Source organism: Mchenga conophoros, linkage group LG3 (assembly GCF_057382185.1).
Source record: "Mchenga conophoros isolate Kocher_MC1m ecotype Shallow Benthic linkage group LG3, M_conophoros_male_GT1.1, whole genome shotgun sequence".
In the NCBI taxonomy this organism is placed as follows: domain Eukaryota; kingdom Metazoa; phylum Chordata; class Actinopteri; order Cichliformes; family Cichlidae; genus Mchenga; species Mchenga conophoros.
The window spans coordinates 33757653-33782023 of NC_140528.1; the positions used below are offsets into that span (position 1 = coordinate 33757653).

Sequence of the window (24371 nt, forward strand, 5' to 3'; positions counted from 1 at the left end):
GATAAGATGGGCTTTATTTTTGCCAGTTGTCTCAAATGAAAAAAAGACAGATTTTACAACAGCTCTGACCTGGCTTTCAACTTCATCATCTGCCTCCATTTAAACTCCCAGGTTAGTGGTGATTGGTTTAACAAACTGCGCCAGCAAACCAGGATCCATAGTAGTGGTCTCAGAAGTGCCACCAAAAACCATCACTTCTGTTTTCTGCTCATTAAAATGTAAAAAGTTCAAAGCCACCCAGGCCCTTATTTCATCAAGACATCTGAGCAGAGGGTCTACTGAGAAACCATTTATCTTTTAAGTGGGAAACAAATCTGGGAGTCATCGGCAAAACAGTAGAAAGAAACCCCATGTTTCTTGAAAATATACTCGGGTGGTATCAGATATAAGGAGAAAAGAAGCGGGCCTAAAACTGAACCCTGTGGAACCCCACATTGAAAAGAAGCAGCAGAGGATACAAGCTCACCAAGTTTCACAGAGAAAGTTTGGTCTGCCAATTAGGATCTGAACCACTGCAGTGCAGTACTCCTAACACCCACCACCTGCTCTAACCTGCAAATTAAAATCTTATGATCCACTGTATCAAAGGCAGCTGTTAAATCTAAAAGCACGATCATAACACAGTCATGTGATGCAGTTCCTAAAAAAATTATTAAAAACTCTTAAAAGGGCAGATTCTGTACTATGCAAAGCTTTAAAACCAGATTGAAAAACTTCCGAAATACAACATTCTTCTAAAAATGGATATTCATGGCTTGTAAACTACCTTTTCAAGAATCTTTGAGATAAAACTCAATTTGGAAATAGGTCTGTAATTTGCAGTCATTTCAGGATGTGAATTCCAGTAATACTGTAATATTTGCTGACACCTGAAGTTCATCCTTCTTCCGTTTACGTTCAGCTCTCTACACTTTCTTCTGGCTTCACAGGTGCCTTCATTCAGCCATGGTTCAGATATGGCTTTTACTTATCTAAGATTAAGGAATCCCAACAGCCACTTCATAAATGTATGGCACAGCATAGAAGAGCCACCTCCACAGGACAAGACTCAGCAGTCCATCTGCATCTAAAGGACAAAGGTCACTCTTTTGAGGATGCCAAAGTTCACAAGCACAAGTTCACAATGAACTCATCCAAAAACCTTGGCTGATTGTGACCTACACCCGTTTTCACGCCATTGTCCCTCTTGGGGGGACACTCCCACGGGGCTTAAATCTGGGATTTTCCACGGTTCGACCCTAGAACTGAAGAAGCTTCTCGGATGAAACGTCTTCAAGAAACAGCTGTGAGGACAGAGCAACTCCTTGGTAAATAATGCACTTGATGGTGACTTATGAAGGTCCTTGCAGTCCAGTTGATCTTGCGCACTTCCAGGATCCCTGTGTGAGGCACAGAGTCATAGGCTTTCTTGTAGTAAATGCAGGTGGTGCAGATGTTGGTCAGTGTAGTTTTCCTTTGTGTGCCCCACTCACATATTAATCCTTATTCCTCTTTGTTGCTATGCCTAACAGGAACTTATATGAAGTACCGAGGTATTCTGGTGAGACCACTTGCTTCTTCAATTGAGCTTTTCAGGTCTATCTTTTGTGTGTGTGTGTGTGTGTGTGTGTGTGTGTGTGTGTGTGTGTGTGTGTCCTGTCTGGCACTGTAGCAATCAGAATTATGTCTGAAGGCCAAGACAAATGCCCAACAGATTTACTTTCCCAAGTGGGCCTTTTGCAATACTGGTCCACTTGATTGTCATAGTTTATTTGATCTTTATTAGTTATTTTTATAAGTTATTGTAATCAGGCCAGACTGGACTCGGGGACGGGAAAGAAAAACAAGAAGAAAAGTTCAGAAGAAAGTTAACAGAAGGAGAGAGAAAGAAAAAGGAAAAGAGAGAGAGAGAGAAAACACGATGAAAATCTGCTTCATCACCTTTTTTTTCTTTTTCCTTTCTCTTGATCACCTGTTGAGAAAGAAAAAAGAAAACAAGCAGAGGAAGACTAGAGCAATAGTATAAACAACATCACGATGATCTATGTGACTATAACAGTAATACTAAATATTAAACATTATTGTGCAGCACGTAAGATCGACAGCGCACAGTGTGCTTTAAGGTCTCAAACTTAGTGTCAGTAAACAGTCACAGGCCTCAGGTACTTTTTAACGTTCTTAATCGCTTTCTTAGTTTATGTGATAATTCTGGAGTCACTTCTTCACCAAGTATGTGCGATGATATTTTAGCATTTTTTTAATGACAAGATCCTATTGATCAGGGCCCTTGTCTCGTTGTCTGCTGCCTCAGATCAGAGTCTTTCTCCTGTGTGCTCAGCTGTCTTAGAGCAGTTTGATCCCGTCTCCCTTAAGGACTTGACCGCGGTAGTTAGTAACCTAAGATCATCACACTGCCCCTCTGATTGTCTCCCCCGAGCTTGCTTAAAAGCACTTTTAATACTGTTGGGCCTTTTATCCTGAGATTAATTAATACGTCCCTTGCTACAGGCTGCGTCCCATCATGCTTTAAACAAGCTGTAGTTCAGCCGCTTCTTAAAAAACAAAACCTGGACCCAACTGTTCTGTCCAACTACAGGCCTATCTCAAAGCTTCCTTTCCTATCTAAAGTCTTGGAGAAAGTGGTCTACCTACAGTTGCAGGCACACCTTGATTCTTATATGATCTCTGAAAAATTTCAATCTGGTTTTAAATCCCTACATAGCACTGAGGCAGCACTTTTAAGGATTTTTAACGCTATTCTTTTAGCTCTGGACTCTGGCAGCCCTGCTGCCCTTTTATTGTTGGACTTGTCAGCAGCTTTTGACACGGTCGACCATGACATCCTGTTATCACGGCTAGAATTTCATGCTGGCCTAAAAGGATCTGCCTTACAGTGGTTTCGGTCCTATCTGTCAGAAAGGTTTTTTTATGTCAGTATGGGCCCCCACAACTCCAAAATAGCCCCTCTTAAATACGGTGTACCTCAAGGCTCTATTTTGGGTCCTGCTCTGTTCGTACTCTATTTGTTGCCATTGGGCTCCATCTTCTCGCGGTACAGCATTTCATTTCATTGTTTTGCTGATGATTTGCAGATTTATCTACCTTTAAAAGCAGGGTCAGACCATCCCCAGCTCTTATTACGCTGCCTTGATGATGTCAAACAGTGGTTGTCATTAAAGTTTTTAAAGCTAAATGAAAATAAAACTGAGGTTGTCATTTTTGGCAACTTTAATCATATCGACAGCACTCTGGGCCCCTTTCCTCGTATTGTAAAACACATGTAAAAAACCTCTGTGTCTATATTGATGGTTCTTTTAAATTGAATAAGCAGGTGAGTGCAGTAGTTCAGTCCTGTTTTTTTTAGTTAAGACAGCTAGCCAAGGTAAAGCCATACCTTCCGGCTAATGTCTTTGAGCGTGTTATTCACCTTTTTCTTACTTGCAGATTGGACTACTGCAATTCATTGTATTATGGTCTAGATCAGGCCACCATCCATCATCTTCAGATGGTTCAAAATGCAGCTGCTCGCCTGCTAACTGGTACCAAACGGAGAGAGCATATAACCCCACTTTTAGCTTCTTTACACTGGCTTCCTGTCTCCTACAGGATCCAATTTAAACTTTTACTTTTTGTTTTTAAGTCACTTAACGCCCGAGCCCCTCCTTACCTGTCTGAGCTCCTCTCTGCCTATGCTCCAGGAAAAACCACGAGGTCTAGCTCAAAACTAATGCTGTCCATCCCACGGACTAACCTCAAATCCTGTGGTGATAGATCCTTCTCTGTGGCAGGTCCCAGACTTTGGAATAGTCTCCCCTTAAATATTGGATCTGCACAAACACTTGAGCAATTTAAATCTTTACTAAAGACAGATTTCTATGCCCTGGCTTTTAACACACTATGACCCAAACATTTTGGTCTTATTTGAATTAGTTTAGTTATTGTTTTAATTCTTTTACTGTCCTATTATTGTTTTTTATTGTTATTATTGTATTACATTGTTGCTTTTTAATACCATTTTTATATTGTTAAGCACTTTGTGCAGCATCGGCTGTTTGAAATGTGCTATATAAATAAATTTGACCTTGACCTTAAGGTAGGAGCCAAAAAGGGTGTAGTTTGTGGGTGTGATCACCCGTGTGTACACCTGTGAGCATGGACGCGCTTGTTTTTAAAAGGTTCCTTCATGTAATGATCTGCTAGAGGGTGTGGGGGGGCCACAGCCCCGTCCTCCAGGGCATGAAGCAGGTATGGAGGAGATCAAAACTCCAGACATCCAGAGGCCCCCAGAACACAAGAGACCAAGGAAGACCCACAGAGGGGCAGCCGCGCCACTGTCCCAGAAAGAGCTGAGGAGAGTCCCAGATGAGGGCTCACTCAGCAGCCGCGGAGCAGAAGCCAGGGGGGGTTGCAGTGACGCGCCCGTGAGCTCCGCCGGCAGCCAGCTGTGCCAGAGTGACCGAGGCACCCCACCCACAAAGTGGCCCGAGCGAGCCCCAGGCTCCAGGCCCCGATAAGCACCCACCAAGGAGTGAGCCGGTGTGTACCTGGACGCCCATCCCCGGACACAAAGAACCAACAACGCACCGACGTCTGAGGGAGTCCGCAACCGGATATGAACTTTTTTCAAGACAGTGAATCTTGAAACCAGAGAAAAAATAGAGAATTTTAACTTGTTCCATTGGCAGATTTTTTTCACTTATTTCAAGCTAAAATATTTATTAGAATTCAAATTTAGACAGAAACAAAGTGAATAATATTATTTTATTATCACGTTGATGCAGCACATGGTTCAGTTAGCTTTGTATAAACACGTGTTAGAAATGTTCTTCAATCAGCTCTTTTTACTCTCATTTCACAGCCAGTACTTTTTACTTTTACTTGAGTAAAGAAGTTGAATTAGTACTTGGAGTATTTTTAACAGTAGTACTTCTACTTCAGTACACACTGTGTGTACTTTTACCACCTGTGTCTGAGACCTCCTTCAGGGTCCACCTGAAGCTCTCAGTCTGCTGTGGAAAAAGGAAATCCAGGTGAGTTTCTCCTGATCACCTGAGGCCGTCATTACTGTGTGAACCCACACACCACTCCTCACTCCTCCCACCCGCTGCACACAGTCACTGAGTACAGACCGGCTGATTCCTGTAAAGGGAGAGGCAAGAAGAGGCGGAGCAACACCTGAAAAACAAGAAGCTCAACGTCATTTTGCAGAAGTGAAAGTGTGAGAGAGCAGCAGCAGAGCTGCAGTCGAGTCCTGTTTGTCTCTAAAAGAAGATTCACTGGAGTCCATCAGGTTTCTCTCAGCAACAGTGGTGAGTGCAGCTGATCACACTTCCTGCTTCTACACAAATCTTCACTCTGTTCACTTCATCAGGGTCTAGAGCGCCACCTCATTTCTCCATGGTGCCACTTAGGCTACGTCCACACTCGCCCGGATAGATTTGAAAACAGCGCTCCGCGTCCACACTAGTGTTTTCAGTCATTTTCACAGAGTTGTGCGTCCACATTAAGACGGCTGAAAACGCTTACGTTCCAGTCCTGCGCATGCGTGAAACGCAAGACGATTTGACCGGTCTCATTTCTGTCTGCCGCTGATTCACTTTCCGGCTGTTTGAAACGTCGCAGCAGAGGTGGAGGAAAAGCACCGAGTTTTAAAATGGACTAACAATGAGGTGGAGTTGTTGCTGCGAGTAACACAAAAGTACAAAGTTGCAAAAGCGAGAGAGAATTAAAGAATTTGAAGAAAAGCTCTGTGGAGCATGTGCAGACTGATATTCATCTTTAATAGGACTGTCAAAACTGCTGCTGTATGATGCTCTCCACTATCTTTGTTTAATTGGTCACATGCCTGCATCACATGACTAACATGCATCATTGTTTTAGAAAGTCTCTGTTTTCACTGTTCACTGTGACACAAACGCACCGTCTCCAAATTATTTACTTTCCAGCTGTTTGAATCGTCGCAGCAGAGGTGAGCAGCGTGATAGGAGTGGATGTAGCTGTGGGTAATGAGACAAGATGAAAAGAACGATTGATAACTTTTTCGTTAAGGCCGGTGCTCTGACACGGAGCCATCAACCTCTCAGTGTCTAACACTGGTCTGCAGACGGCATCAGATAATGAGCCACATTAGATGGACTCTGAGCCCACTGACAGTAAAAGGGTGAAGTGTAGACATTTGGAAGAGAGCGGCCTGACCAGTTTCTCTGACTATGATACTGTAAAGCTGACAACATGATGCATTTACTGTGGTGAGTGTGCAAAGACCATGGCAGGTGTTGTGCCAAGGTAGGGATCCCCAACAGGATCTGTTTCCCTGCGTCAGGAACATCGGCTGGGCAGGGAAAGCGGACCCAACGCACTCCGCCTCCATCACGACCAACTAGACGTGGAAGGAGTGATGTTTTAGTGACAACATGAAAGATGAGTGTGACCGTTCAGTTTGTGGGTTACAACAGAAAATTATACATTTATTGTTCTCGTGTGTTATCGGACGGGATCGTTTTAACAAACCGAGGACATTTTCCTGATAATTATCTGTATCCTCCTGTAACTTTACTGTTTAAAGAGCTAAAACCTCCAACATTTCAGGATCAATAAGTCCTTATAAGACGTGTTTGTGAGCTAAAAATCAAGAATGTGGGATACTGTTTGTCTGTGTCAGCCAAACAACTTCACATCTTTGTAACGACTGTTAAAAAGATGTTCATCCTGTTGATCCTGTTCATCTGGACGCTGCACTGTACAGCAGACACGACGTTGTTCAGTTTGTGTTTCAGATGAACCAGTTTGTGTCTGAGTGTGTTGCTGGGTCTCCACCAGTTACTCTGACAACTGAAGGTTCAAGATTTTTATTTTGACATTTGCACACAGGACCAACAGTCCATGCACAGTGGAATACTTGTGCAGAGCTTTCCAAGTCAAATCACACTTTAACAATATAAAGACAGAAAAAGCAGAAGGATAGAAATGAAGTCCGGAGTAGGGTAGTCGTACTATTTTCTATATACAAAGAAAAAGAAGAAAATGTACAGAGAGTGTGTAGTTCTCTACCTCTTATCGCACTCACAGTGTTGCACATTTGTTCCACAGATCTGTTTCACAAGTCTGTTGTGAGTGTATTGCCCGATGGTCAGTGAACCGATGATACATTCAAAGTGAGGTTAAGTAGTGCTGTGTTATTTTAAGTGTTCAGTGTGTTTTTGTTTGCCGTCAGTCTGACAGTTGTGGGGAAGAAGCTGTTGAAGAATCGTGTTCTGTGTGTGATGCTGCTGTCTGCTCTGTTGTGTCTGAGATTGTATGTGCAGCTTTGTATGTGCAGGTCCATGGATGCAAGTGTTGTTCCCATAATCCTCTCTGCAGACTTTCTGACTCTGCAGAGCCTTCCTCTCTGTCTGTGTAGTGTTTCCATACCAGACAGTGATGCCTGCGGTGAGGATGCTGTCTATCAGTCCTCTGTAGGCCTGGGTGAGAGGGTGGTGGTTCATGCCAGCTTTCCTGAGCAGCCGAATGAAATAAAGCCTTTGCTGGGCTTTTTTCACAGTTGCTGTAGTGTTGAGAGTCCAGCTCAGGTCTGATGTAACCTGCAGTCCCAGGAATCTGTGGCTGTTTGCCCTCTCCACCTCCGTCCCTTTGACGATAAGAGGCTGCAGGGGAGGGAGTTCTTCCAAAAGTGCAGTATTCATTCCTTGGTCCGTGTTGAGGATGAGGTGAAGAAGCTTCTGTGATGAGTAGAAACTTAAAGAAGTCCAGACGCTTTTCTCTCCAAGCTCCTCAGACTACTGACGCTTGTTTCTCTCTTTGTAAAATGAAATTTAAAGAGAATTTTGAATCAAATGTTTCTCTTCTTTCTCCCTCAGAGTGCAGACATGTCTGCTGCCAGCAATCTGCGATCTGAAGATCAGTTTCTGTGCTCCATCTGTCTGGATGTGTTCACTGATCCAGTCACTACACCATGTGGACACAACTTCTGCAAAACCTGCATCAGTCAGCACTGGGACATGAATGTCATCTGTCAGTGTCCCATGTGTAAAGAGACTTTCTACACTCGACCTCAGCTGAGGGTCAACACCTTCATCTCTGAGATGGTGGCTCAGTTCAGACGTGAAGCTCAGCAGAAAGCCAGCAGCAGCAGCTCAGAGCAACAAGCTGCCAAACCAGGAGAAGTTCCCTGTGACGTCTGCACTGGAACCAGACTGAAGGCCCTGAAGTCCTGCCTGGTGTGTCAGACCTCCTACTGTCACACTCACCTGGAGCCTCATCTGACACTGAAACGTCTGAAAAGACATCAGCTGGTTGATGCTGTGGAGAACCTGGAAGGCAGGATGTGCACGAAGCACGATAACCTTCTGCAGCTGTTCTGTAAGACCGACCAGACATGTGTCTGCATGCTCTGCTCTGTTTTAGACCACAAGAACCACGAGGTTGTTCCTCTGAGAGAAGAATATGAAGGAAAGAAGGCAGAGCTGGAGAAGACAGAGGCTGAGATTCAGCAGATGATCCAGAAGAGACGACTGAAGATTCAGGAGATCACAGAGTCGGTGAAGATGAGTAAAGATGCTGCAGACAGACAGAAAGCAGAAGGTGTTCAGGTCCTCACGGCTCTGATGGAGTCTGTTGAGAGACGCCTGAAGGAACTCATGAAGGAGATCGAAGACAAACAGGAAGCTACAGAGAAACAGGCTGAAGGTCTCATCAAAGATCTGGAACAGGAAATCTCTGAGCTGATGGAGAGAAGCTCTGAGGTGGAGCAGCTCTCACGCTCTGAAGACCACCTCCACCTCCTCCAAAGCTTCTCCTCCCTGAAAGCTGCTCCACCCAGCAAGGACTGGACAGAGGTCAGAGTTCATCCACCATCATATGAGGGGACTGTGGGGAGAGCTGTGGCTCAGCTGGAGGAGACAGTCTGGAAACCCATGAAGAAGAAGCTGTTTGAGGCTGCAGAGCTGCAGAGGGTGCAGCAGCATGAGGTGGATGTGACTCTGGATCCTGATACAGCTCATCGTAAACTCATCCTGTCTGATGATGGAAAACAAGTTTATCATAGTGATGTGAGGAAGAAACTTCCAGACAACCCAGAGAGATTTTCTCAGTGTGTTATGGTTTTAGGAGAGCAGAGTTTCTCTTCAGGCAGATTTACTTTGAGGTTCAGGTTAAAGGAAAGACTGACTGGGATTTAGGAGTGGCCACAGAGTCGATCAACAGGAAGGGAAAAGTCACACTGAGTCCTCAGGATGGTTTCTGGACTGTGATGCTGAGAAATGGAAATGAGTACAAAGCTGGTGCTTCCCCTCTCGTCCCCCTCTGTCTCCATCCTGGTCCTGAGAAGGTGGGGGTGTTTGTGGATTATGAGGAGGGTCTGGTCTCCTTTTATGATGTAGGTGCTGCAGCTCTGATCTACTCCTTTACTGGCTGCTCCTTCACTCACAAACTCCACCCATTCTTCTGTCCCTGTACTAATGATGGAGGTAAAAACTCTGCACCTCTGATCATCTGTCCTGTCAATCAAACTGATCAATGACTGATTTTATTGGATGAATGATTGATTTTTCTTGAAGGGAACAAATGAACATATTGAGTGTAAATCCTCTACAGTCTCCATGTTTCTATAGAATCTGATCATCAGGACTCTGATTCACACTTTGATTCTCATGGAGTTTGATTTGAACAGAAGAAAAGTTGAATCAGGAAATGTTCCCACTGATGGAGACTCGAGCTGAAGAGCAAATATCAGAGAACAAATGTCCAAAAGCTTCATTTCCAATAAAGTTTGTTCAATGCTTTGAGTGAATCCAGACTCATGTGTGGCTGTTATACGGAGCATCAGAGTCCAGCTGAGTTATGTTGGATACAAACTGCTTATTTTGGCTCTGTGAGGAGTTTTGTTCACTGAAAACTGATGAGACGGATAATATTCAAAGAACTCTGTAGAGATTCATGCATCCATGTTCTCCACCTGCAGGTGTGGAGGAGAAAGGTGGAGCACAGACTGCTGCATCCTTCCAGTCACATCATTTTGATGATTATATTTGCATGTTGTGATGATTTGGGTTAAAGACAAACAGAGTTGAACGGCTGCAGTCACAGCATGAAGACGATGCTGAAGCTGAGCTGTCAGTGAACATGTTTCACTGTGATTTGATTTGAAGAATAGAAAGTGTGTGTGGCTGCTGACAGCTGCAGTCTCTGCTAGTCTGCATAACACACACACAACTTTCCCCCTGAGGCAACGATGCAGCAACAACACAAAGAACAGCTGCAGACACACACACACTGTTAAAGAACACTTTACTGTTTAAGGCAGAATTCCTCAGTAACAATGATTTGAGTCTACTGTGTCTACTGTGGTTTCCAACATACAATCTACTGAAACATGTTTTTCTTTCTGCCGTACAAACTATTTGATCACAACATCTTTGCTTTTTTCCTCCAATCGTTTATTCTGATTATTTTATTTAGTTTAACTAAGAAAAGCTTAAAATTTAACTCTTAACCTGATTTAAACGTTTAATTTCTCATTAACTCAGACTTTTAATTTATTTCCTTGTTTAATGTATTATTTCTTTATCCTTGTTTAAGTTTTGCCGATCCTTTCTGTGTAACCTGTTTAATCTGACCTTTGACCCTTTAATTTTAATTTAACAGTACTCTTGTTTTGACCTTTGACCTCTTTATTCCTTATAACCAAAAAAACCCTTTTATCTGATATTTTCACCTTATTGATTGATTATATATATCTATTATATTTTCTCACCTTACCTTATTTTGACCTTTGACCTATGTCCTTGTTAGCCTTGATCTTCCTTCATCAAACGTGAAATTTCTTTCACCTTTGAACTTAAAGCTTAAATCAAACCTTTGTTAAAAAGCTTCTTACCAACTTGTAATTCCAACTCTCTGCATTAAACACGTATCTTATCATATAAACACTGGATCACTGAGAGAACTTTAGGCAGAACCAAATGAAGCAGCTGACCTCGTCAAACTCACAGCGACAGTAACTGACAGTGAATTATTTTAATCTTCTTCATTGTATTTGTTAGAAACGTTTATTTTCCTTTAATTGGACTTTGGTTAAGTTAAATCCGATGTATTAACCGACCTTTGAGGTGAAGTGCAGCTGCGAAGAACGCTACGGCAGGCAATGAGGTGCGTTTAATGTCGCTCTGTTAATTTGAGCGTCCCTAAATTGAATGTCTTATTTTTTCTTACTTTATTATTGCTCATTTATTGGAGAATTTGGCCATTTAATTAAGATGGATTTTATGTTGTTGGTGGTAAAGATCTGGATGGATGCTTTATTCTGTGTTTCTATTTTTCAGTTTTACTTTTCAAGACTTGGTGAATTGCCTTTTTCTACTTTTTGTTTAGTTTTGTTAAAATTAGCAGCAGTGAGAAGTGTTGTTGTCGGTCTTGAATATATTTGATGTAGCCCATACTGTTAAGGTAAGTGTCATGTTTTTAGTTGTTAGTCTGATGAAGAATCTTTTACTTTTCTCCAAAAGTTGATTGTGTTTATCTGGACATAGTGTTTTTCAGGTCCAGCTGAATGCAGGTTTCCCCAGTCTTATACGTGTCAGGAGCATCAGCACAGCTGAAATGCATTTTTCCTAAGCACCGCGTCTCTGTGGCTTTTAAACCCCAAAACACGCTAAAACAAAAATGGGTCCACCCCAAGGATGGGGTCCCCCGGTGTAGTTTCCACTGTGACAGACTGTAGGCTTCCTCAGAGTGAGGCTGAGAGCGGCAGGCCCAGCTGGAGTCTGACCCGTGTCACACAGTGGAGGTCAAACCTTCTGTGCCACAAACACCAGATTAACCAGTTTCACTCATCATCCTTCTACTGTCAGATTTTACTGGTGCAGGTTTGATGAATCACCATCTGAGAACGTCTCTGATGTGGGCGCCACCCACAGGGATCACTTCCTGTAGAAGGGTCACATGACCTGTTATAGGCCCCTTTGTGATGATGACAGCGACGCCCCTTTCGTGTGAGGTTAAACCCAGAGAGCTTCGTGTGACCTCTGACCCTGATCACCAGCGTTAGGGTCAGTGAAGGTGAGATACCATGTGACAGGAGGAACAATAAAGTTTTATTTGTACGAACACGTAGAACAGATGAAGTCAGAACGAAGCAGGTGGAGCTCAGTCAGGGTGGAGGTGCAGACAGGTGAGCTGAAGGGGAGGAGCCAGTCTGGTCAGGAACTCTCTGTCTCCTCAAGTGAACCTCCTCACCTCTGAAACACACACACACACACACACGACTCTGAAGGTTGCAGTCAGGGTGGTGAGGGTGGGGTTACCTTCTGGTCTCTGGTTGGTGTGTTTCCTGCAGGTGAGGCTGAGCGGCCGAATCATGACATCGCTGCTGCACAGACACAACAGGAAGTGGAGGAGGAAGTCGTCAGCGTCCCCGTCACACACCTGAGACAGACACAGAGGTTATGTCTCTGCAGACTCACGGCTCGGACCTGTGGAAACGTCCTGCAGGACGCCTGTTTCTCTCTGTGGTGGCCCCCCCACAGCGTCCCCACCGTGCTTCACTGTGTGGACGCTGTTCTTTGGGTTGTAGCTGCATCTTCTTCTCGTTTCACCTCCTCTGACCACAGGACGTTTCAGTCTGCAGGTCTTCGTCCTCAGCAGTGTGGCTGAAGGTGTCTGCAGACGTGGAGCTCTGTGAGCTCACAGTGCGTCCCTGTGCAGCCTGTAGAGTCTTTGAAGTCTTTGCTCTGACAGGCTTGTTCTGTGCTGGGCGGCTCTTTGACTTTCTTCAGGTTTCCCTTCCTGACACTCTGATAACCTCAGATATCCACAACGTGAATCCTCACAAACATCTTTTTCTCTCTTTTCACTCAAACGTTTTCACACCGACTGTAAATATGAAGAAAACCCTCAGTTTGACGCCACGCCCCCAAACCAGTTCGGCAGTAAAGTGTGAGCAGACGGAGCTGTTACCAGGATGTAAACAGGATGTGCCCTTTCACAGTTAAAGCCTCAGGAATAAAAACATGACCCGATCTTAAATTTTTAAAGATAAAATAAAGTTTAAAGACGACGATGAGCACGTGACTCACTGCTCAGAGCCCACTCACCCAGGTGCATGATGGGAGCAGGAGGAGGAGGCTGGGCCGAGCGTATAGAAACCAAACAAACAAATAAACAACAGCACGCCAAACACGTGAACCAGACTTTACCTGTAAACTTACCTGGTGTCTCCCAGGGAGACCACAGTTATGGAGCTGACAGGTAAGTACGTGCAGTACACACTTCCTGTCCTGAAACACACACACAGGTAAACCGCACAGGTACGTAACCATCGGCGTGACTTTGTATTGAACATTGGGGGGTCAAGATCTCTGTCTAAATAAATAAATCTGGGTACATTTCCAGATGATTAAACAACTATTTTGCTGGTAACACCTGAAACGAGTAAAGAAAACCAGCAGCCTGTTGATGCAAGATAATCCATAACTTTATTGGGGCTGACATTGTTGGAAATGAGTCCAAATAAAGAGTCCAAACATTTATAAGCCTGTCTATGTGTGTCTCACCTGGACAGCCTCCTCTGGAAACCAGACAACAGCAGAGTGTTACCCGGCAACAGGCCAGGTGGGTAGGGGGTGTGGCTTAAGTCCAGGTACACCTGCAGACTCCTCCCAGCTTGGTCACAAAGAGTGAGACGCACACCTGCGCACACACGTTCAGCTAACAGTCAGACCAGGGGTCCGTTCTTTGTACCTCGCTACGTAAATTAGCTGGATTTGATTGTTGACGATTTCACGTGATCCTGGATCGTTCGGTTCTCCGAAGCTCATCCGGGACTTGCTGTCATAGCAACAGATCCGTAAGCGTAAACCTGCTCGGGAGCAGGTTTACTTTATGTAAACAGGATTAGATCGCGGCCACTCAGGTATGTCCGCTTCATGTATACGAAAGCAACGGTGAAATATACTCACTCAAATGAGCAATCCTATTTATCCATATTGTATATTCTGTATCTATATATGTGTATATGTGGTGTATTTATGCTTATATCCTTACTCTCATTCCCCTTAATGTATCTGTAACATGCAACTTCTTTCGGTGCTTTGCTACTGGAAACTGAATTTCCTGGAGGAACCCACCCGAGGGATTAATAAAGTTTCATCTAATCTAATCTAATCTAATCTACTTGGGTTTTCTTCCTGTAGCCCTCATGTTTACTCAAGGTTTAGTTCTGTCTTCATGCTGATTTTCTTGTTCAGTCGTGTCTCATGTTGCAGTTTGTCAATCCTGTCCCTGTGCTCTGTGTTCCCTCTGTTCAGTATCAAGTCTGTGCCTCATGTGTTTCCTGTTTTATTTTGATAGTCCCTGTCCTGTGTGCAGTGTGCTTGGTTTTGCTTCCCTTCTGTCATTAGGCCTGATTTGTCCCAGATGTGTTACCACCTATTCCCCATCTTCTCGTAGTCCTGCTTGTGTATTTAAGCCCTGTGTTTCTCTGTTAGTTGTTGTGTTGTACCCTCACTGTACTGTGTTTTGTTTTCTATGTGCTTCTGGTAATGTTCTGGTTCACTCTTTCCTGGTTTGATTTTCTAGTTTCCCGGGTTTCTAGTTTGGGCTTAAGTTTTGAGTTTCTAGTTTTGTTTTCTTCTATTTCTATTTGAATGTTCTCCAGCAATAAAGCTGCCACTTTAGTTAATCATTCTGTCTCTGGGTCCTGCGTTTGGGTCCTACATCCTGCCTGCCACCTCAACACCTTTAATTTTACAGCTTCTTAGTTATTATAAAGTGCTGCAACTCATAATGTTTTCTAAGATAGTAAAACCAGATTTAAACCGACTACTTCTACAAAGATGGAGCTAAAGTGATGATATACATTTATAGTTTGGACTTGGACACATACAGTCTGTTTTTCCTTATAACTACATGTGAGTTCAATTAACATTTTGTAGGAAAAGGGAATTTGTTTTTTAAAAGGATTATAGATTCGGACCTGAATTACCCAACGGAACATCTCATTCACTGACGTTTGCTGGAGAAGCTGCTCTGCCTCTTTGTGATGGAGCAGCAGCGTGACATACTGAAGACTGTTAACGGGAAAGTGCTGAAGCTGAAGGCGTCTCTCTGCTGCTCAGACTGACGTTCAGTCGTCATCCAGACAACATGAAGACTGCACCGGTCTCTCTGCTCCTCGGTGAGTCAAACACTAAAATCATCGATTTATTTATCACAGCTCCAACAAACAATATGGCAGGAAAACAACCTTTCAGCAGTTACAAGCTCGCAGCTACTGACTTTAAAGTTCATGTAAAAATTCTGAAAAGTTTCGTCAAGGCGAGAGGAACAGTTCATTCTCCTTCTTATGTCTTTCAGGTTTCATTTGATTGGTGGCTGTGAAGTTGGGCAGGAACCAAGAAGTGATGTTAATGTTGACTAATGGAGCTCACAGTTCTAACTGAAATGTATGAAGAGTGATAGAAAATGGTTTCAAACATGCATGATGAAAGTTTTTCGGTTTAAATCGATCTCATCATCACTGCAAACCTCTCAGAGGTTCAGACTCTCAGCAGTTTAACCTGGAATCCTGCAGGAAAGTCACCATATAGTCTGGACTAAGTCAGCGATTAAACTTTCTGCCCAGCTAAGTGTCAGTAACATGAAGACCAAAAGAACAAAAGAGACTTGACCTCTTTTCATCAAACATCTCTTCAGTCAGGAAACCACAGCCTCTGACTGCATGAAGCACAGGGTCCTCTGACTGCGTCCCCTCTTTTATCTAGTCTTCACTTCCTCTATTCACAGCCAATTTTCCATTAAGAGGACTGAGTGTATTCAAACAACCACAGACGGTTTTGACTGTTAAAGTTCCCATTCCCGTTGACATGATGACCTTTAAACAGCAGCAGTGTGGGAGTGAAACAGGCCGCAAATCTGAAAATAAAAACTGTGCCTTTGAAGGGTGGCTTCTTAGTCCCACACTTTCTTCTCTGCACATGAATGAAAGCTCATCCATGCACAGTTCCTTCTCCATTGTTTACAATGCTGTGCACTGTGATGTTTACCGTTGATTGCCATCTGATCAAAAAATGTATAGAAAACAGGAAAAGACAGGCTAACCTGCGTTGCTGTCTCGGTGGTATTTTATAACTTCCTGTTCCTGTTACAGTGCACGGTGGTGTTTGTGTAGTTTAATCTGCGTGGCTCACAGATCTGGCAAAAATACAGACCTTCCATAATTAAGTAGAAGTACAAATACTAGTGTTCACAAATACTCCAGTAAAAGATGAAGTACTGATTCAACTTATTAACTCAAGTTAAAGTAAAAAAAAGTACAGACTATGAAATGTACTCAAAGTAAGAAAGTACAAAGTAGTAGCAGTAAAACCCTGGCTGATTGTGACCCACACCCATTACCACACCTTGGCTCATGTGATTAGGTAGAGGATCATCAGGGGGTCCATTGTCCCTCTCAGTGGGAAACTCCCACAGAGCTTAAATGTGGGTCTCTTCACCGTTTGATCCTAGAACTGAAGAAGCTTCTCAGATGAGAGGTGAAACGTCTTCAAGCAACTTAAAGAAGTCCAGACGCTTTTCTTTCCAAGCTCCTTAGGTTGTGGCAGATACTTCAGGAGATTAAAAAGTTTCCTGAGAGAAAAAAAACAACAACAAAAAAAAACTGTGCAGCCTCAGTCTTTCTTTAAATGACCTCTGACCTCCTGTTGCAGGTGTGCGTGTGCTGCTGCTGTCTGCACTGACTGTTTGTGCAGGTGAGTAGATGAAGTGCACCATGGTCCAGGACAAACACTGAGTGTAAACACTGATAGAAACTGTCCGTCTGTCCTCCAGTCTCTCTGAGCGTCAGTCCAAACCTTCAGCAGTTCTTCACAGCAGCCTCAGTGTCTCTGACATGTGAAGGTCAGCTGGGCTCTGATGGATGGACGGTGAAGAGGGACACAGGAAGTGGGACTGAGTCATGTGGAGCAGGGGGGCGGGGCTTCGGGAGGTTCAATGGTTCATCCTGTTTGTTTGATGAGTTCAAGCCAGTCAGTGGAGTTTACTGGTGTGAAGCTGGAGAGAAGAGTGAAGAAGTCAACATCACTGTATCAGGTAATGAAGTCATTCATTTCATCAGACTAACAGCAGACTGTTATACCACCTCTACATCACTCTGTGGGTCTTTTCCTCAGATAAAGAAGTGATTTTGGAGATCCCTGCACTGCACCACTTCCCCTGCCGGTGGCGGACTCCCTCAGGTGTCGGTGCGTTGGTGGTTCTTTGTATCTGGGGGTGGGCGTCCGGGTACACACCGGCTCACTCCTTGGCGGCCGCTTATTGGGGCTCGCTCGGGCCATTTCGGGGGTGGGGTGCCCTCGGCCTCTCGGCCTGGGGCTCGGTCACTCAGGCACAGCTGGCTGCCGGCGGAGCTCACGGGCGCGTCACTGCAACTCCCCCTGGCTTCTGCTCCGCGGCTGCTGAGTGAGCCCTCATCTGGGACTCTCCTTAGCTCTTACTGGGACAGTGGCGCGGCTGCCCCTCTGTGGGTCTTCCTTGGTCTCTTGTGTTCTGGGGGCCTCTGGATGTCTGGAGTTTTGATCTCCTCCATACCTGCTTGATACCATAAAGGACAGGGCTGTGGCTCCCCACACTCCCTAGCAGATCATTACATGGAGAAACCTTTGGAATGCAAGCATGCTGATCCACACAGGTATGCACACATGGGTATTCACAGACGCGGACTACAGCTTTCTTGGCTGCTGCCTCAAAGCACACTGTGCGCTGTTTATCTTGCGTGTTGCACAATATCGTTTATTATTTAGTAACTATTGATATCTATGGCTAGCTAGTTTATTGTGATGGTGCATTTTTTTTATTTTATTATGTTGCTCTTTGTTGTTTGCTGTCTCCTCTGTTTTTTTTTCTCCATACAGGTGACCCAGGAGTTTTGTTTTTTTTGTTTGTTTTTTTTTTTTCTCTCTTCCCCCCCTTCTCACCGTCTCTTCTCCCCTTTGGTTTTCTTTCTTTCTCTCCCTCTCTTTCTTTCATTCTTTCCCCCTGTCCTATCCCACAGCCATGTCTGTCCCATTTGCAACTGAAAATCAGTCAGTGTTCTACTGATGAGTTTGGATCATCTCCTCAGAGCTTTCTGAGGGTCAGAGGTCAGAACACTGACATCACTTCCTGTTTAAAGCTAACCTGCTGAGCTTATAATAAATTCAATGACCCAGTTTTATCATCTCTCCTGCAGATGTCTATGACACCACCACCATTTCACCAAGTGCCACCAAACCACCACCAACAACAATTACCAATCTCAATTCCCCTCCTTCTACATCGTCCTCCTCCATCATCTCACCTGTAGCTGCTCTGGGTTCTCTGGGTCTTCTAGATCTTATTCTGGTTGCAGCTTTGCTGTTTTGGAACAAAAAAATAGGTATAAAGTGTGTCAAACCCCCCAGAGCTCATTAGATTAAACATTTTACATGGAAAAATAAATTTTCCTTAATAATTATGTAATTATATACTATAATTCAATTATAAACTGTCCCCATTCACATTGTTTAGCAGAGAACTTATCTTACATGAAAAATATAGAGACACTTTTATTGATAAAGTATAAGACCCGATCCTTGGGGTGGAACAATTTTTGGCGCAGCGTGTTTTGGGGTTTAAATTCCACAGAGACCCAGTGTTTAGAAAAAATGCATCTCAACTGCTCCGATACTCCTGTCACAACAGTATCACTACAGGTTTTGACAAAAGTCCAGCTGGAATTAGTGATGGGATTTCCGGCTCTTTTTAGAGAACCGGCTCTTCCGGCTCCCAAGCGGCTCTTCAGGTTGTTTTGTTGCTTTAATTAAAAACAGTCCGGGGCTCCAGGGTCCGGGGGGAAGCAGGGATTAATCCCATACATGCTCTCAGTGGGTTCCAAACACACACACACTCGCTCGGGTCCAGGGCAGATCTATATACACACAGAGAAAGACGTCCAGGTTAGGGATAGTCTCAAACTCACAGATACAGGTTCAGGTCCGCCGTCATAAATAGTGCTCCAAATCAGCTGGGATCGGCTGCAGGTGTGACGGTGAGCACAGGTGCGTGGGCCAGGGGCGGGGCCCGTAATGAGCACCGCCCCAGCAGAGGAGAGAGAGCGCAAAGGAAACAAAACAAACAAAACATGTTGCCAAACACAGAGTGAGCCAGCGAGGCACGAGGACCACGACACAAAGCACGTGCAAACTCCAAAACACATTTCTAGCTTTAACTGAACTTCAAAGCAGAGCAGATCACTTAAATTACACAATTGAAAGCATGAAAGCATGTGTGTATTGTTTGTGTATTTATACACAAGCACTCATATATATTCAAATAATTTAAACAAATGTTCATTTACCTGTTACCAGAGATGGGCAGTAATGCGTTACTGATTACTTTTTTCAAGTAACGAGTAAAGTAAGGGATTACTATTGCAAAAACGGTGATTAGATTACCGTTACTTTCCCGTAGGAACGCTGCGTTACTGCGTTACTAAAACCGTGATTTTTTGCCAGAATGTCTCACGACAGTGACGTAAGCGAGTGTGCCGTTCGTGACAACAGCTGTGTGCAGATCAACAATGGATCACATATCGATTGTGGGAGAGAGTATGAGCGTGCAGCGTTTAAAGCGTGGAAGTACTGACCTTACTTTGAGTTTGATTCCATAAAAAGTGACAAAAACATTAGTGTCCGTTGTGCGTGGGAAGAAAACTTCTTTTTACAGCGAAAAAACCCCTAAACTTCCAACAAGCACCGAGTAGCTACCACGTAATGGGAAACTCACAGAGAAACTCGTGGATTCTTCCACTGACCGCGGCCCACCTGCACCAGGGTAAACCTCCGCCTACCCCACTCCTGCTTTACAGGTGAAAATAGAGCAACAGGACCGCTGAGTCTTTAACTTTATTTATTTTCTGCTGTGTTTTACTTGCATCTATTTGAAAGACTGAGTGTAAACACAAAAAACATTTTATTTTATGTGCTGGAATGTGCAGAAAATAGGTTTAAATGTTAAACTAATTTATTCAAGTCAGAGAATGTTGCATATAATTAAATTTTTGCTTGATGCATAAAGTTAAAAGCTTAAAACTGATAAAACAAGTTAAAAAAGAGACTTTTCCATTTGATTACATTTTGTATGATGGATTATGCAGAAAAAGTGGAATTGGGCTGAAAGATCTATCGCTTTATCACCTCTTCAGGTTGTAAATCATGTTTTTAAAAAGTAACTAAGTAACTAAGTAATTAATTACTTTTCAAAATAAGTAATCAGTAAAGTAACGGGATTACTTTTTGGGGGAAGTAATCAGTAATTAGTTACTGATTACTTTTTTCAAGTAACTTGACCAACACTGCCTGTTACTACCACACACCAAATCCGGTCGTTGGTACTTGCTGGCTTGTGTAGCCTCTAGGTAACAAAAGCTCAACACTGCCCCCTAGCATCCTGGAGCACTTCTGTTGTCTTCTGTATGTGCTTCGGAGTTTGTACGTGCTTTGTCTGTAGGGGCCACCGTAAATATACTTTTTTATTCACTCCACATAAAATGTAATAAATAAATCATATAATACAAAAACCAACTAATTACATTTCAACTTTTAACTATTTAAATTTTCAGCTTTTTCCTTTTACAAATTTAAAGTGAAACAACACAAAACACTGCAAACCACAACACAATTAAATATAAATTATAATATGAAAACAAAAAGAAGACGCACATTCTCTGTCATATGGACCTGCATGAATAAACTTTCTGAATCCTTTATCATCTGCAACTGAAAATAGTTGTGGATGATTACTATACCTTTCTAATGTGACGTTGTTGTCCCTGCTCTCTCTCTCTCCCTCCCGCTCTGTTCCTGTGCTACTGAGTGTCACTACCGCCCCTCCCCCCTCTGCTCAGTGAAGCAAAAAAAAGTGCGAGAGAGAGAGGGTGAGAGAAAAAAAAAACCCACGGCTCGCGATAAGGAGCCGGCTCGTGTCGTTCACGTCAAAGAGTCGGCTCTGAGAGTTTCCTTCGCGACCGACACATCACTAGCTGGGATAACCACATTTACTCAGGGCCTTCTTGATGTGATGTTCCTCCTGGCCGCTGTGTCTGTGGGGATGGTGTTCGCTCTGTGTTGTAGCATCCTGATGACTCCCAGTTTGTGCTCCATGCTGGCAGACGTCTTCGGTTTAGAATCTTTTATTATTTGTCTCGTGTTTAAATCCTCGTCTTTCTCATTCCTGCAGAAAGGACGCTGTCATCAAGTCTGAGTCAAGTCACCTATCAGGATATGAACTTCAGACAATCAGCCAATAAAATTACAGATACACACTCACATGTTGTTTTCTCCAGTCCGAGGACATTGCAGGTACACATTCAGCTGTTATCCAACAACTTATTGCTTCACAAAATATGATTATGACCCTTTGTCCACTGTGGGTCCTTGTGATAATTTCTTTGCTCCTCTATTCGTCTTGTCTTTCCATCTCCTGGATTCTCTTTTAACCATCTACTCATTCTCGTTCTCTTGTGCATCAGGGCTGAGTTATTGATGGAGTTTCCCAGATCAAATTTAAAGGAGGATGGGAAGAAGAGGATTTTCTCTCTGCCAGTCCCGTCAGCTCCCTGCTAAGATTTAGAGCTTGTCCTGTTTTTCAGTATGAAGGCCCTGCTCATCTGTTTTTCTTGCCATTGCTTAAAAAGTGTACATTCTGCATCCAAATGTCCAGCTGCCTTCAACTTTGATGTTTGTCTTGGCCAAAAATAAGCCTTCAGTTTATTCCTTTGTTTAAATAAAAATCTCTTGCTGATAAACTGAACCCTGGCTGTGGCGTCAGAGTAGCGCTATATAAGTGCTACATAAGAACCAGTCCTTCTACCATTTACTAAAAGCAGGCTTTTGCCAGGGCTGCAAAGGGATTTGTAAAGAATGAATTTTTAGTGTACTATGCTTCAGGCAGTTGTTGCATGGAAGTGGCTGTTACTGAAAGTCCAGCACAGACCTGTAGTGACAGCCAGTGATTGGCATTTTGAAATGATAATAATAGCATAATGATTTAAAATTCCAGGTTCCTAATGGAGGTCTTGCAGATAAACAGTAACACATTCTATAATTTATTATTAATAAATAATAAACAGGTGGAGCCGGTAGCTCAGCATGTTTGATTTGGCAGTTTTGCACTAGATGAGCTTCCTGAGGCAACTCAAACGGGATCTGTGTTTGCAGGTGGAACTGAACAACAACCTCTCCATTGGAGCCAATAATAAAAACATGAATAACAATAAGCTTTATTTGGGGCTCTGATCTGAGGATGTAACATCATTTGTAATGTGGGTCTCAACAAGCTCAAGGAACGCTTTAAAAGTAGCCATTAATATGGTAAAGTCACAGGTAGCCAGTGTAGCGCTGTTTTTTAAATATGCTGAAAGTGTGGCAGCAGAGTTTTGAACGAGCTGGACTCTTGACTGAGTAAAGTCTGCACTACGTGAGGAGACTGGAGGAGATGAAAGCATGGAAAACTGTGAGATCAACAGATTCATCTTTTTCTGGTGAAATGTCTGGAAGTTTCTTTGGTTTGTGTACAAGAAAGTGAAACAATTTTCTTGAATTCTTACACATTTTTACATGATATTAGTCGGCGGCTCCTTTACTAAACAGCTCCAACTGTTTGATTTGTTTGAATTTTACAGGACAGCTTTTTCCCGTGTTACTCATTCATTATGGAGCTACTGTAGTTAACATGTAATGCTTCTCTAGAACCCTGTGACACAATCTTCTTTAACATTAGTGCGCATTAACCCCACATCTTCCCTGTTTTATTGCTGATGTTGGCCTGACAGTATTGGGGTAACAATGTCTCCTCTGTTTAGGAGAGGGCAGCAGGGTCACATCCTCACTGACATCACCTGTATTTGCACTACAGTCGTTCCCTTCACTGACCTTTGCTCTCCTTCTCTTTTCCATCAGGTTGTGTAAAACTGAAACAGGCATTAAATGTTTACTACAAATGATGCTTTACACAGAAATGCATTGTTAGCTGTTTTTACACACCAGCCTGTGTGAACCTTTAGTCTGAGCATGGGGTCAAAGGTCAGGACAGAAATGCAGCACTGTAACACATATACATATGTAAAACATCAGACATTTGACTGATTTGTGTTGTGACAGCTAGTTTTTTCTTTATACAAATAAATCATCATCACACACAGAAGAAATGTGCAGACCGTACATTTATTAGCTAATATCAGTGGATACAAGAAAAATGGTATGAAGACAAACACTAGCAGCCTTAGCGTTTCTGTTCTGAATCTCTAATCTCTCACAGATATTCATCAAACCCTGTCCTCTATCAGCTTTCAACATAAGAAAAGTATTAGGCCTGATTGAAAAACAGTCTGTTTGCAGATGAAGTACTTTAAAAATATCTGTGATTTATCCAGATTTTCTTGACTGAGTTTACAATTTACTAGAACTGCCAAAAAAACATGAATAGAAACAAATGATGAAGGATCCACTTCAAGGAAAGTGGAAAAGCCTCTGTTAGCTGCTGTTTGCAGCTGGCACAGTCTAACAGAGGCTAATACCAACGCTAACCAACAGTTTAGCATATCGTCGACAGCTCACCTCAGCATGGCTGTCCTCGGTCAGCAGTGAGCTTTATTAACTTGCACACAGTGTTGGGAAGGTTACTTTTAAAATGTATTCCATTGCAGATTACAGATTACATGCCCCAAAATGTAACTTATTCCGTTGCGTTACTCAATGAGAGTAACGTATTCTGAATACTTTGGATTACTTAATATATTATCATGCTGTTTACAACTACGTGAATGTACTATTGCTGTGATTTATTACTGTTACTGAAGGTCCGCGACTCCAAACCGTAGTAAAGGACCTCTGGCTCATACGTCGGGTCCGTGTCGGGCTCGTAGCTGAAAACTAGCTTTACTTTGTTGTCTGGGTCAACTTTGCTAGCAGAGACAGAGAGAGGCGTTGAAAGGCTGCTGCAATGGAAGTTATTGTATTGGAGGAAAACACAAACACAGCGTACAGTCGAGTCATCATCATCATCATCATCATCGTTTATCTGTATAACACTTTAAGAACACACCAGGCAGACCAAAGTGCTGAACAACACAGATCAAAACAACAACCAAATTAAAAATACCATAAAATCATTACATACAATAAAATAAATAAGAAGGTGTCAGTTTCCTACAGAGTTAAAAGCCAGGGAATAAAAATAGGTTTTTAATCTGAACTTAAAGACCTGCACTGATGACGCTTGTCTAATTTGGAGGGGAAGGTTATTCCAGAGCATCGGAGCCGCAATTGAAAAGGCACGGTCTCCTCTGCATTTCAGCCGCGACTTAGGGACCGACAGCAACAGCT

At 43.2% G+C, this 24371-nt stretch overlaps 1 pseudogene; it reads left to right on the forward strand.

Annotated features, from left to right (window-relative positions):
* Positions 1-7835: 7835 nt before the first annotated feature.
* LOC146578287 (E3 ubiquitin-protein ligase TRIM21-like) lies at positions 7836-9517 on the forward strand (annotated as a pseudogene).
* The last annotated feature ends 14854 nt before the right edge of the window (positions 9518-24371 follow it).